This window comes from Notamacropus eugenii, chromosome 5 (assembly GCF_028372415.1).
Source record: "Notamacropus eugenii isolate mMacEug1 chromosome 5, mMacEug1.pri_v2, whole genome shotgun sequence".
Taxonomy (NCBI): domain Eukaryota; kingdom Metazoa; phylum Chordata; class Mammalia; order Diprotodontia; family Macropodidae; genus Notamacropus; species Notamacropus eugenii.
In genome coordinates this window covers 8,139,331-8,155,019 of record NC_092876.1, presented here as the reverse complement: position 1 = coordinate 8,155,019, position 15,689 = coordinate 8,139,331, and the positions used below count along the sequence as shown (strand labels likewise).

General features: G+C 39.8%; 1 protein-coding gene and 1 long non-coding RNA gene across 2 annotated transcripts in view; both read right to left on the bottom strand.

The window, feature by feature from the left end:
• LOC140508274 (uncharacterized) overlaps positions 1 to 15,689 on the bottom strand; it is a 73,508-nt gene that overhangs the window by 15,682 nt on the left and 42,137 nt on the right. The window lies entirely within an intron of this gene.
• On the bottom strand, positions 5,411 to 13,069 carry LOC140508280 (uncharacterized). The gene is made up of 2 exons (XR_011968359.1): positions 12,988 to 13,069; positions 5,411 to 11,375 (listed from the first exon to the last, which is right to left on the bottom strand). It is a non-coding gene; the product is annotated as an uncharacterized lncRNA (long non-coding RNA).

Here is a 15,689-nt window from a genome sequence, read left to right as displayed (position 1 = left end):
GCACTGCCTGAGACACAAAGGTTACAGTGCGGCTGGCCATGCAAAGGAAACAAAGTATCCTTGTTCAGAAAGTGTATCTCGTTAGCTACAGAAGATACATCAAGGAGGTGCCCTTGGTGTCATGGCTGGTACAGATAACTTCAGGGAAGCAAAGGGAGAAAGACATCCCAGAGACAGAAATTCTCCTTTTACATTTTGTTTTGGTAGCAGTCAGAGGAACACTGAAGCAAATCTACTGTTGTAGATGCTCCTGAAGTTCATGGAGGAGTCATGCACCCCAAACGGTCAATACAGAGCAAAGTGGAGTCAGTTACGTTCTCCCAAAAATTTACTTTCAGTGATGACATTTACAATGCTTTCTAGATAGTGAGAGACCCATTTAAGTTCCTCTTCACCTGAAAAAGGCTGAAAACCTGGACTGGCCCATCAGAGAGGATGATTTGAGCCATTGTGGACGGACATATCAATCATCCTTTGCAACGTTCTCTAGTGAACCCGAACTCCTCTGGCTGTGTCAGCAATCAGAAGATTGAATTAAGCTTGCTGAGTCAACACCCTGAGTCAGGGGCACTTCCTTGCTTCATGGCTTTATAATCTGTGTAGTTTAGCCCCAAAGGGAGCTCAGTTCCAACTGCAGCTGCACATGCATGCCCGTCCACTTGAGAGAAATAAAGACTCATACAGTCTAATTCGTTTGCCTCTCAGAATGAACTATGGAGGTTGACAAGAGAGAAATGAATCCTACATAATGAATTTATGTGTGCATCATGTAGTTATACTTTAAGTTATGCATGTACATACAGATGTATATACACATACTTCCATATTTTTTTATAGTACAGATGTTTAAACAATGGAAAAATAGTATATACAGAGCTTGTGTGACAAGCCCTTTGGAGATAAAAATAACTTCTTCAAGAATGCCACCTCCTTTAACAAATATTTATCTGGGTGAGAGTTCAAGGAGCTGCTGCAGAGGAGAGGGTCCTTGCTCCTCTCTTGCACTTGAGCCAGGGTCAAAGGTGCCACTCAAGCATGGTCCTCTACATCTCCTTTTTTGTTTTGTAACTTAATCTCATGGATTGGAGTAGTAATAGGTTTGATCATAACTGCGAATACCCAAGTAAGCATCGGAAGGCATAGACATAGGCACAATAATCCAATCACATAAAGTAAAAAATGAAGTAACATAGATACCATATTAAAAGGAGACAATTGCTTAAATGTGGAAATAAATGTACCATCAAGTTTGTTAGGGTCAGTACCTGGGAATGGACTGTTCTGTATATTCTCAGCCAAATCATGAAGGGTTTTTAGATCTAAGGTAACATTTGAACTATGCCAGGCACCAAGAAGCCAGGCACATATTTTTTTCCAAGAGGTATTAGGGTCTGAATTATTATATGGTAAAGGGGTCACACACACACACACCTATAATCACACTGGAGGAGTCTAGTCTTAAGCATCTTTAGTTCATCTCCAAGATACAAAACTGTTCTAATATATTGAGTTTATAAACTATGTCCCTGTCAATAGTTTCTTGTTTTTAGGGCCCTACTAACATTTTTTTGCCAATTCATCCACAAAGAGAGCAGTCTGTATTTCTCCCTGGAGAAATATAGAGGAGTGGTTGAAATGAGAAGGGGGGTGACCACAATGAGTTTGGTAACGAATAGCCTAACAAATCGTCAATGATTCAGATATTATGTGAAAAGCGTGTTGTCCCGATGTTTGAAACCAAGCATGAGAAAGATTAGTGGGAAAAATGGCAAAAGAAGGTTGTTCTACCATCAATAAAACAGCATCACTATTATCAATGCATTGCTTAAGAACACAATTCAAACGAGTAATGTTCCACTGGAAAGTCTGATTATCCGGTAAGAGGGAGGGCCCAGTATGGTTAACACCATTGGCATCACTGATAACCAAGTCAATGAGAAAAGCTTGGGGGGGGGGGGGGGGGCCCAGATATATGCTTTTATATGTGACTCCCTGCTTACAACCTGATTATGGACTCTTGTGTTTGGGATTCCCTTAAAGTTTGTATGATTTATTTTCTCAAGGGTGGCAAAGGCTCTCCAAAATGCAAAATGTTCTATTGAAGGGTTTTCCCCTATCTGTATCACTACTTCTGGGAAACTGCCCACATACCCTCCAGAGGCCTTGGTGTTATCTTATTATCATGTCCCCCCCCCCCAATTCAATACTGTATTGGGGATACGTTTGTTCATTATTGGGGCATATGGTGACATTCTGGGGCTATGGAAGACAGCACAGAGTCCAAGGGGAAAAGACTTGTTCTGATATAAATGGGCTTCCATGTGGCCCTTTAAAGTTCCAAACCAGTGAGGAGTTCTCACAAGGAGGAACAGACGGAAATTTAGTAAAATTGAGGGTATTGTTTCCCATAATGCCTAATATCTCAAAGTGGAAATAATCTGCAAATTTTGACTTATCTGTTCACCAATCATGTACCCGTGTACTTTTCGATAGCAAGGGTAGTCAGGGAGTGCTCCTTGTATACACTTTTGTAAAACAGATAGGGGTTCTTGATGCTAGGAGCATGGTGTTAAGTGTATAGCTGGTGTTGTCTAAGGAAGGGGTACTCGAGTCCCCACATCAGTCTTGCGTTGTTGGTGTATATAGTCCCAATTTTGTCCATAAAAGTTAGGGGCCGTAGCCATGGATAAGGTAAATAGGTCCAATAATGAGAACTATTTGCCAGTCCAATTTGTGAAGAAAGTAATATGATCATGGCAAGAAATATAAATTCGGGAGTCTGGGGTTTTCATAGTTTTTTCACTATCTCCATAGCTTGATGGGATTGAGTTCTTCCCCAAGTGGGGAGGGTACTTGTGGATGTGGAGATACTAGGCTGTCTTTTCTTTTTCCTCTGTGCAGGGTGTCTTCTGGTCCTCTTTCTGCAAATCCTCCACTTTTGCATCTGGGTGGTGAGTTGTGGAACAGGCTCGGATATGTTTCTCCAGCACCCACACAGGTTTATCAAAATGCCCTGTAAAGACACAAGCATACCCTCACCCCCAGGTTAGTAAAGGATCTGGACCTTCCCATCTCCCGGTCATGGGGTCACACCACATTATGTGAACCTCTGATTGTCTATGTTTATTAAAGTGTTTTTCTGTAGGAGTCTGCTCATCCTTACTAGAATTTTAAAAACTTGCAAGTATATAATGTGATTGCCAATTGTCTATGAGGGGTAGTAGCCCAGGTTCCCCCTTTTTGTTTATAAAGAATTGTTTTAATGTCTTTGTTCTTATGTTCTACAATAGCTTGACCAGTAGGATTATAAGGTATTCCAGTGATAAGTTTGATGTTGTAAATGAAGCAAAGGAAAGTAAATGTGGAATTAATATAGGCAGGGGCATTGTCTGTCTTTAATTGTTTTAGTATTCCCATAATCATAAAGGTCAATAACATATGATTGCTAGTGTGTTTTGTAGATTCCCCAGTTTGAGCTAAAACATAAGTGAAGGAACAAAAGGTGTCAACTATGACGTGTACATAAGATAACTTGCCGAAGGAGGGTATATGTGTAACATCCATTTGCCGTATATGGTTTGAAGTAAGTCCTCTAGGGTTTATGGCAGTTTTGGGGGGAATGGTATGTGCAACACAATTTGGACAGCTCTTTACTATTTTTTGTGCTTGTTCTCTGGTGATATGGAATTGTTTACATAGAGATGTAGCATTTTAATGAAATTCAGAATGTGGTTGAGTAGTTGTAAGGATGAGCCTAGACAGAAGTGTTGGAAAGAAGCTTAACTGGAGTCTATTTTGGCATTCCCTTCTGTTAAAGGTCCTGGTAGGTGACTGTAGGGCCTTATGTGAGTTATGAGTAAGGGGTTACGGCAAGAACGAACAAGCATTCGTAGATCTTGAAATAGAGAATATAGTTCAAGAGAAAGTAGGTTTTTTAATTTAGGCATTTCGATATGTTGACATACATAGACTGAATATTTGCTATCAGAAATAATAATTATGAATTCTGGAACATCTTGTAATAAGAGGATAAGAGCAGAAAGCTCAGCCTTTTGAGCAGAGTAATAGGGTATCTGAAAGGGGCAGCTAGGTGGTGCAGCTAGGTGGTGCAGTGGATCGGTGGTGCAGTGGATAGAGCACCAGTGCAGGAGTCAGGAGGACCTGAGTTCAAATCTCACCTCAGACACTTGACACTCACTAGCTGTGTGACTTTGGGCAAGTCACTTAACCCCAATTGCCTCATCCTGGGTCATCTCCAGTCATCCTGATGAAATCTGGTCACTGGATTCAGATGGCTCTGGAGGAGAAGTGAGGCTGGTGACCTGCACAGCCCTCCCTCACTCAAAACAAAGTCAAGTGCAAGTCATGTCATTTCTCTGATGGCATGGTCTTCTTCAGGAACGAAGGACAAACACACACAGGGTGTCTGGATAATTCTTTGAAGGTCTGATGATATATAATAGCTGGCTTTTCCATTACTAGAGCCATCAGTAAAGACTGTAGTGGCTGACATAATGGGAGCATTGACAACTATTTTTGGAAATATCCATTAATGGGGAGTAAAGAAAGACATTTTCAAGAATGGTATATGATTGTCAAGTCTTCCAGTAAAAATTGCGATGGTCATCTGCCATATTTTGGAGGAAAATATTAAGGAAGTAAACTATGTCTTATTGTATGGTTGGTGAATAACTGAGAGTAACTTGCCTGACAAATGTAAATACCTCTTATGAAGTCTTAGAATCACATATGCTATCATAGTAGTATATGGGGTAAGGAAATTGAGAAACTGGTGGGCTAAGTGAATCCATTCAAGTATCCCATGAGTCTGAAATAGCACTCCTTTTTGGGAGATGGGGTTGCAAGTACTGCACCTCGGAAGTCTGCATCTGAGTTTATATGGATAAGTAGTGCTTCCATTATCTTTGTTCTACCAATTAAAGTTCTGCTTCTGCTTCAGGGGTTAATGTCCTGGGGGAAGTTAGGGATGAATTCCCCTCTAAGAGTATCAAATAAGTTGGATAATTGGCTAGTAGTAATTTGTAGTGATGGACGCAACCAATTTAGGTCACCTAATAATTTTTGGAAATCGTTGAGAGTTTTTAAGGAGTCTCATTGAAGGTGTAGTTTTGAGGTTTAATTAAAGTATCTGTGAGAAGTTGACCCAGATAGGCATATGGAGATTTTCTTTGCACCTTTTCTGGGGCAAGGATAAAACCATGTGAATCGAGGGCATGTTGCAAAGTAGGTATAAGAAGAGAGAGATTCTAGGTGGCAGATTCTAGGTGACTACAAAGTATGTCATTCATGTAATGAATTATTTTTGCTTGGGGAAATCTAACAGAAGCTTGTATGATTAAGAAAATTTATGGTTCAGATTCACACCTACAATAAGACACACTTAAGAAGAAGAAGCTGAATATTTTATCAATTTACAGAAAAAGCAAATGCATAGACAGTTCATAGCAAGAGCAGCAATAACTCATAAATCCTAATCCTAATATAATTATAACAACACTAATATAGATATAAGAGGTAAGAGGTAACACCACCAATCCAGGGAAGCACCAACTCCTGAATTTCTCAGCTGGGGAATCCCAGGATACAGCTTTCAGGGTCCAGATTGGGAGCAAGGGGTCCCAGGCAGAGCATCCTCTCCATGGGTGAGACTCCAAAGTTCTCCTTGGAGCAGACACCTAATAAATCCTTCCAAACAAAGAAGGCTGACTGCCAACAAAGAGGTTAATTGCCAACTATCCCGTACGTTGTCCATCAAGAGGGTAGCCAAAGCTCTTGAAGGACTACGTACACACACGATGTTCATCCTTGGAAAACTGGCTAGGTTCTCAAGGCAGCAGATGTTCCATATTTGTGTGAGATTTAGCATGTCTTCAAGATCCGAGTTCACCTGGGGGACACAATAGCCTATGTGCAGGGCCTGCACTGAAATATGGAAGAACTTCTATATCCATTTACCATTCATTCAGCCTTAAGTTCTGACATGTTGATAGTGTAGGCTGTTGAAACTTAAGGGTCAATTCAGTGTATATATTTTTCATTTGGAAAAACATGTAACAATTACATACGTATAATATCGTAAGCATAATAGTAAAAGTTAACATGGGGTGAGCTACTACACAAAAATATTTCTGTGCAGAGGGGGATCTAAATAAAATCATCATACCAATGATGATTAGTGTCAGAAATTACTAAATGACAGGCCTCTATTAATTTCCCAGCAACTATATGACTTTGTATTTGATGTTCATTAAGAGCTCTTTGGTTTTTCTCTAATAATTGTTGCATTTCGACAGAAGAATTTAAAATAGAAACGAAAGGTTCCAAAGATAAATACACATAGGGTAGAGGTAATAGTTTGGGTGCCCAGGACAGATTAACATCATCCACTAAGTCAGGGGAAAAGTAGAAATCATCACCCTGCCAATGGAGAAAACTCACATTTTGTATACAACCAGCAAATGAGGCTACTTGGCTACAGAATTCAAGTCAGGTTGACTGTTAGAGACTAGGCAGATAGATTGAACAGATACTTCTTATAACATAGAGAAATTGGACAAAGGATATAGAGTAAGATCACATAGATTGGAGAAGTGGCTTAATAGACAGGCTCCATCTGTTGTGTGACCATTCCACACACAAGTCTACGATTACAATTTGTGCCATCAGCTAAAATGAGTAACATTATTAGGTCTATGTATTGTCCATTAATATGAGGCAAAGCAAAATAAAAGTGTAAGATAAAAGAAATAACATGAAAAGTGCGCATCACTGTGGCAGACCTGACTTCATGAGTTAAGTGTGCCAATGCACAAAATACTATTACATTTAGGGTTCTTTACTTCTTTAGCCATCCAATGATTCTTTGGTACATAGCTTGAGGGTACATCCCGGCCAGCACTGCGCAGTCTGCTGGAGAGGGTCTCAAGGTCTACTGAGTGCACTACACCCAAACCTATTCCTGCTCCACTAAGTAGAGTATCATACCATGCCCTATTGTACCAGGAGCATAATTTCAGTTGTTGAAAGGTGATATTATAATGCAATAATGATCTTTGCATGCTTTGGGTTGCACTGATACAACTATCAGGGACTCTAATTATTGAGGGAGAATGTTTTAATGGCTGAGTCCTGGGTACCAATTTCAAATATTGGACCCAAGTGGAGCGATTTGCTATACTCAATGCATTAATACATATTAAAAAAGAATTTAAGGAAGTAGTGTTCAATAGAATAGAATTAGTTTCTGGTATATTCCATTGAGAACAATTCAGTATGGCTTGCTGTATAACAGATACCTTAGAAGACGGGTGGGTAAAAGGCATAGGTTTTATACAGCAGGAGATATTTACGAATGTTTGTATAGTTAAATTCACAGGAAAGTTGCTTAAGAGAATAGCAAATATGGGTGCTGGGGCTGGGATTCATTACTTGAAATAGTCCAGTTACAGTCCACATTACAGTGTTGATTTGCTCGGCAATTGTAGTTGCCTTGAGAGAGAAACTGCCTGAGATAGTATTTTGAGGCTAGGGAGAAATGTGATTTTTAAATTGGGGCTCAAGTACATGCACCGAAACACCCCATCATTCCCCCTTAAACAGATGGGACCCAAAATCTTTTGGGGTAAGGGATGAAGGTCTCAGACTCTGAATCTGCTTGGTGCTGAGATTGGATGTAGAGCTGTCCCTGCCTAGAGAGGTCCCATTCAAGGGGTTGGTTCTTTAGTCAGTATCAGGAACATGGTCCAGATGGTGGTGTATAATGGTCTTAGACAGAGGGTAATATAGAGCCAGAATGGTCATTTGCAAGTGGAGGGCGCTAAACCTGCAGGAGACAAATCTGGCAAGGAGGTTAAACAAACAAAGGCCAAAACATGACCAGAAGGGGTTAAATACGGGTTGGTATCCTTTAGGTAGAGCCATCTCAAATCAAATCAAGTTACATCATTTTTCTGTCTTTTGAAAATACTTCCCCCCATTCTCTCAACATACTTAAACCATCTGAGACTGGTACAAAGGTATCCAGAGCAACTATCTGGGGATAGGAGGGACTTGGATGATCCCCATTTGTCCCAAACCTTCTTATCTGCCTTCTGTATTTTCAATCAAACCTTAATTTATCTTTCAAAACCTCTTGAGCCCATTATTCAGACTGCTTCACTTTCCTTTATATTTCTACCATAGACAAGATAGCTCACAGGTTATCACTCTTCACTAGCATAGATTGCCTTAAACAAAAGAGGTTTCTAACTTGAACCTCACAGCTGAATAGATGTACACCGTTATTTCACAGACTTGTTTATATTCTGATTATATTCACTCTGGAAGAGAAACTTTAGAAATTAAACTGGTAATAGATTCAAACACTAACATACTACATATTTGCTATCTGATATAATATTTAATGGATCGGTAATATCTCTTCATTTTAGCTCTTGCTTAGGCCATGGAATGACCACAAACTCAGATCAAAACAGTAAGATCCTTTCTACTTTATAGGTCATTATATTTAATTTAGCAATACATCATCTTGAAAATGAAAATTTAGTAGGCCTTAACTTTTTTTTTTTGAAAGACATTTCTTCCAAAAGTATATTTTTTCAAAACAGTTTAAAATTTATCCTGATGTTAAGAGTCACAAAACTTTTATAAGGAAAATTAGTTGAAACCTTTTAAAATGATAACTCTCTTTTCAATTGGAAGCAAAAATGAAATTTTAAAATTGAAGTTCATTAAAGCTGAGTTGTTACAAAGGTATTCTTAAGTAATATGAATTCCCAAAGTATTACAAACTAAATTCTTAGTTATTGCAGAATTCCTAGATATTACAAAATGTTTTAGTCAAAAAGATGTTGTCACGAAATCTCACAAAGGTAACAGTAAGAGACTGATCACAGAAAAACACTACTGCTTTTAAAATCCTTTTAAACAATGGGAACATCTTAAGATGAGTCTTAAGTAGTTTACAAAAATTTCTGAACATGCTCTAATTTCAGATAAAAAATAATATTTGATTTTCCAGTAAGATTACACAAAAGGGCTCACAGGTTTTACTGACTACTTTACTGACTACTACATAGAAATTTGCTATAGAAGGAAAAAAGCAGGGACATGTGACATACCAAATTGACAGGATAAAACATCCTTTATTCTGTTTGAATTTAGATAGGAGTGAAATTCTCCAATCATGCAGTATCTGTTTCATAGCCAGACTCAGGAATAGTCAGGTGGGAAACATTTCTTTTTAAAGAACATAATGAGGAAACTGAGCCAGGGGGATCCCATCCTAGATTGAGTCTAGAATTGTCTCCTCGGCCTTTCCTTTCCAAATACAAACTTCACCTGTTAACAGTACAGGATCACATTCCCTCTGAGTAACTTGTGGCATTTCTCTCAGATACTGATTTAATGCCAACAACTCTACCCAAATTCAGACTCAGAACAAAAATAGTTATGGTCCCAAATGCCTTTTACCTTAAACAGCACAAATCACTAATCACAGCTTAGAACCAGATACAGCTATTTCTATTCTCACGGAGCTGCAATAAGCAATAAAGATTTACCAGGACTCATACATAAAGGATTCCATTTAAAATATTTCTTTCTCAAATTTAAAACTTGTCCTGATGTAAAAATCAATTGTTAAAAATCCTTTCTGTCTGTTACAATTTCTGAGTAAGTCACATTCATTGTTTAGGAACTACATAACACAAACCAGTTTCTTTCCTAGGGTTGATGACCTTACCCACACACAGATGGTTTCCAGGGGCCTTAGCAATTTTACAAAATAAGAGGAATTGGCACAGACCCCAGAGAGGGGGCTGAAGCTACTGCCCCTGCCTGCCAACATACAGGGGGACTGTTCTGAATGGACAGAATCAATCTAAATAAAGTTTTCACTCAATTCCTTTCTTTCCATACACAATAATTAATTAACAGTTTTAGACTTAGCATTAAAACAGTAATCCCAAAGAACTTAGTTAACAATCCTACAACTTTCACAGATGATAGCCAAATGGTTTTAGCTTTAACTTTTTTTTTTTTAACAGACAAAGGTGAAAATAGCTGGTTTTCTAAATGGTAATTACAAAACATTATAAGACAAAGTTAGCAGGACTGATAAAGTAACTTAACTGGTTTTACACAATTTTCCCAACATCTTTTAGTTTCAACAAAATTCAGATTAAAAATTGCTTTGTCTAACACCATTTCTGGATTACAGTGGTCACTCAATTTTTACAATCTAAGAGAAATTCAGAAACACAATCTTAGAAATACAGTTTTAACACAACAATAACTTCAGAGGGTATTATTTACATTTCCAGAAATTACTGATCTTATTACCTTTAGTAATTAAAACCCCTCCAAAGTTAACAATTATATTAGAGAGATAATAATATGGTATGTAACATATACCAGTCATTATGTTAAGAATTTTACAATCATTTTATCATTTTGATCCCATAACAACAACCATTATTATCTTTACTTTTACAAATCAGAAAACAGGTCAAACAGAGATAAAATACATTTTTGCCACTGGAACAGAGAAGTGAAGTTTACCAAGAGCAGAGAAGGTCATGATTCTTGTAGGCAAGCAGTCACCTGTAAGGGCTCTGCAGTTTTAAGTCTACTGCCCCAATCTTCACAGGGTCCTGTCCCATTTGCCCACTCTTTTGCCACCAAGGAGTAGGACAAATCCTCCCACCCCGGGATATCTTGTTCACATACTTTATTTGTCAAATTCTTCTTCACAAATGGCATATTGTACTGTGAATCCTGTTCGTGACACCAAAAATGTATGATTAAGGAAAGTGATGGTTCGGATTCACACCTACAATAAGATACACTTAAGAAGAAGAAGCTGAATATTTTATTGATTTACAGAAAAGGCAAATGCATAGATAGTTTATAGCAAGAGCAGCAATAACTAATAAATCCTAATCCTAATATAATTATAGTAACACTAATATAGATATAAGAGGTAATAGGAAACACCACCAATCCAGGGAAGCACCAACTCCTGAATTTCTCAGCTGGGGAATCCCAGGATACAGCTTTCAGGGTCCAGATTGGGAGCAAGGGGTCCCAGGCAGAGCATCCTCTCCATGGGTGAGACTCCAAAGTTCTCCTTGGAACAGACACCTAATAAATCCTTCCAAACAAAGAAGGCTGACTGCCAACAAAGAGGTTAATTGCCAACTATCCCGTACGTTGTCCATCAAGAGGGTAGCCAAAGCTCTTGAAGGACTACGTACACACACGATGTTCATCCTTGGAAAACTGGCTAGGTTCTCAAGGCAGCAGATGTTCCATATTTGTGTGAGATTTAGCATGTCTTCAAGATCCGAGTTCACCTGGGGGACACAACAGCCTACAGCAGGGCCAGAGTCAGGGAGAGGGTGGCCCCTACAGTCTGCCAGGCCAGGGTTGGCCCCTGTACATGTTTCCCGAAGAAGCTTGTATTGGTTGCCCATCCTTAGTATACCGAGAGCGGCATTCAGAAGCCCAGTGGTTCCCCTTATGACACTTAGGGCAAATGCCAGGAGCTTTCTTTTTTTCCTGCCTTGTCTTAGGGGGTTGTCTACACTCCTTAGCTAAATGACCTGGCTTCCCACAGTTGTAGCAAGGCCTTCCCCATCTATTTTGGGATTGCATGGTGGCAGCCAGAAGGCTAACAAAGTGGGAAACAGTGCCGACATTCTGACACTTACGGATCATGTCCGTTATGGTCAATGTCTCTCTATTACCTGCCAGTGCTTGCTTACAATCCTTATTGCAATTATCATAGGCAAGCAGTTTTATTACCATGGCACAGGCCTCTGAATTGGCAACTCTTCTTTCAACAGCCACAGTCAGTCTATTAACAAATTGTTCAAAAGGTTCTGATGGGCCTTGTAGTATTTTAGTGAGGCTAGCTCCTCCCTTTGCCGGCAGCTTTTGCCATGCCTTGATGGCAGCCTCCGCAATTTGTTCATAAGCTAGTAATGTCCAATTTAATTGGGTGTCTACATGAAGGAAGGGCCCCGATCCTGTTAACATTTCAAAAGAGATCTTGACTTGAGCTCGCTGGTTCCTGCGGGCTCGGACAGTGCAGTTGTCACAGTAATTCATTTTCCAAATCAAGTAGTCGAATCTTTCTAGAGTAGTTCTGGCAATTATATGCCAGTCAAAAGGGCACAGAGCTGTGGTGGAGAAAACTTCTAGGAGGGCTAAAGTATAAGGTGCTGTCTGCCCATAATCAGCTGTGGCTTGTTTAAGATCCTTAAGCAACTTAAAATGAAAACTTTCATGCAGTCTTAGAACCTGTCCCGGGTTATTAGGATCAAGCATTTGAATCCCCTCGAGGATTTGCAAAAACTCTAGGGGCACGTCCTCACCTTTATCAATCGCTTTTAGAATTGAATTTTGTAATGGAGAGTAGGGCCCGCATAGCCTAGGGCAGGAAGGAAGGGGCTGCGAAGACTCCTTGGGAGCTGTGGGCTGAACTATGGTATCTCGTAGGAAGGGACTCGGAAGAGGTAAAGGAGGTGGTGGGGAAAGTTCCAGGTCATCCCTACCGCACTCATCTTCTGTGGATACTGCCACATCTTTTTTAATGACCCCAGTAATCATTGCAGGAGTTAAACACAATTTCAGAGTCTGCCAGGTATAAAAAGCTGTAAGAAGGAATTCATTGCGGCCATCCTCCCTCAGTCTCTCCCTTATTTGCCTTCCTACGACTTCCCATTTTGCCAGATCCACGGTCCCTCCTCGGGGAAACCAGGGGCAGCATTGCTCCACGCAGGTGAGGAACTCCTCCAGCTGTTTCTTTGGAATAATAAATTCTCTCTCCTTAACCATCTTTTCCAATACTTGCAAATACTGATCTCGATCTTCAAAACGCATACCTTGCATCTGCTCCATATCCCAGACAGCGAAAGCAGCAAGGAAACCCGAGCGAGCCCGGCGAGCGATAAATCCCCTTACCAGCTTCTTAGGCGGAGCTCCGCGTGCCAAGGCTTCACCTTGTCGCTGTCCACCAGGTCCCGCTTTGGGTTCCAGCTGCCGGCCACCTGCGCTGTAGGCGAGAGGTGGAGAAGCAAGTGAAGCCGAGGTGGGCTAAGCAAGCTGGCTGTGGTTTTTGTACAGTACCGACGTTTAGACAATGGAAAATCCCGAGTAGGTACAGAGCTTGGGCGACAAGCCCTTGGGGCATAAAAATAGCTTATGGCGCGCCCGCAACTTCCTGCCTCCTCGGGGCCCCCAGTCTAGGGGTTGTTTTTCAGTTAAATTTTGTTCCTTTAGCAAGTATTATCCGGGTGAGAGTGGAAGGAACCGGTGCAGGGTCCTTGCTCCTCTCTAGCGACCTAGCCAGGCTCAAAGGGGTTTACTCGAGCATGGTCCTCTACAGATTGAATTGTATAAAAATAATGAACATGGCTCTATAAAATCACTTTGTAGAATTTACAAGAACCAATACATCTAAAGATGTAGCGCCAAGTATTCAGTGAAATATGCAGACAATTGACACAAGAAAATAAAAACAATTTGGAAAGAAGTATCTTGGAAAATGATTGGCAGCATCAGGAAAGCACCACAATTATGAGTTCCCATCTCTTGCTCATTAAAATCGGTTTTTGTTTTGTTTGTCTGCCCGTTTGCTTTTTTGCAAACTATTGTTAACCAGGAAGTTTGGTTTAAGTAGAGGCAGCAGGCTAAATATATACGTTTTCATTATTTATTATAGATTAATTCATTCTCTTTAAAGTAACCGTACGTGGAGTCCGCGTATTATATCTAAGCTACCAGATACCAAAAACAGCCAGCCTTACATCTGTTTTAGGACAAAGAAGTGCTCTGTGTCCTTCAGATTTATGGTCTCCATAAGTGATCAACTAGACCATTAGAAAGGAATTTCTTAATTGCATAGGTTGAAAATACAATAACAGAGTTTGACAAAGTTTCACATAGAAATTACGACCCAAGATGTCTGTGTTTTCTTTACCATTAACATGCCATAACATAGTATATGTCCAGAAAATATTAAGATATGGAAAATGTCCCATTATTCAGAAAAAGTATCTTAGGTTAAAGGTCTCTTCAGGAATGCCAAGTCAGCCCGATCTGGTTTTTGTTGACATAAGAAGAGGCACTGTCTGAGTTTGCTTCAGAGAGATTATTCCAAAGTTTTGTGTTCAATATTATCATTCCCTCCTTTTGGTTAAAGGCAAGCCAAAGGCTTCACCTGTAGACCAACAAAGATATGGAAAAAAAACCCTCTAAATAACCAGTAGTGTGAAAGTTATTCTTCATGTAAGTCTAGTCCAGGCTCTTGGGAAAGCAGTTTACGTCTGACATCATCTTTTTCAGACCTCTTCGAAATTTGGAGGGCATGGTCCACTCAGGAGCAGGGGCAATGGAAGTGCCAGGTGGATCCAAGAGTCAAACACAAATTTTAACTCTGACTTAGACCTTAGAATGACTACAAATTCAGATCAAAACAGCAAGATCTCTTCTGCTTTACAGCTTAATTTAACAGTAAATTATTTTGAAATTTTAGTAGGCCTTCTAAAAATCACTCAAGATTTTTCAAAACATTTCTTCTAAAATTATTTCCCTTTCTTTAAAAAGTTTAAAATTTGTTTTGATGTTCACTAAACTTTTATGAAGAAAATTAGTTGGAAACTTTTAAAATACTTGACATCTTTTTTTCCTTAAACAAAAATAAACCTTTAAAATTGGAATTCATTAAAACTGAGTTGTTACAAAAATGCCCTTAAGTAATATGAATTTCCAAAGTATTATAATAATCTGAATTCTTAAATTATTGCAGGATTTCTAGATATGAGACTGACTCACAGAAAAACACTGTAGCATTTAAAATCCTTTTAAACAATGGGAACATCTTAAGCTGAATCTGAAGTAATTTACATAAATTTCTGCACATGCTCTAATTTCAGATAAAAATATTAGATTTCCCCGTAAGATTACACAAAAAGACTCACATGTTTTGCTAGTCACTTGTTATTGACCACAGAAGTTTGCTGTAGAAGGAAAAGTAGGGACATGTGACATGCCAAATATTGATGGGGTTCAGACTCTGGGAACTTCCTTGAGCTCCCCTGGAATCTCCCCACTTAACCTGGCTTTTCATACTCAAATTGAGCTCTCCAGCATCTTCTCCACAGAACCTGGCTTTTCACACTCAAATCTGTGGCCATTGTCTATTATTACCTCTTGATAGCCCCACCTGCTTCCCACCTAGGCTCTCCATAGTCAGCCATAGCCTGATGTCTCCTGATTGCCTCCAGCTGTTTCCAGCCTTGGATCCTCCTTGGATTCCCTCTTTGAACTTCTCCTCAGGACCCTCCCCAGACCCCTTCTCCCTTCACTCTAGACTACCAGACAACACCCCCCTCCATGCCTCCTACAGTCTTTTCTATATTTAAGTTCCGTCTCGCCTCCATGAAGGCGCTCAGATGCAATCCAGCTCAGACTCTGTCTAGCTGAGATTCTGTCTGGCCCTCTGGTGTATACAAGCGTTACAAATGCTTAGGCTCCTTAAGAGCCAACCCAATTTGGCGAATCTTTAATAAACTTTGATTTCTTTGGCTTTAAGAAGGCTTGAGTCGAATTCATTCGAGCACGAGCCAGACTGTCGGTATTTTGGGGTCCCCATCACCCCTCAA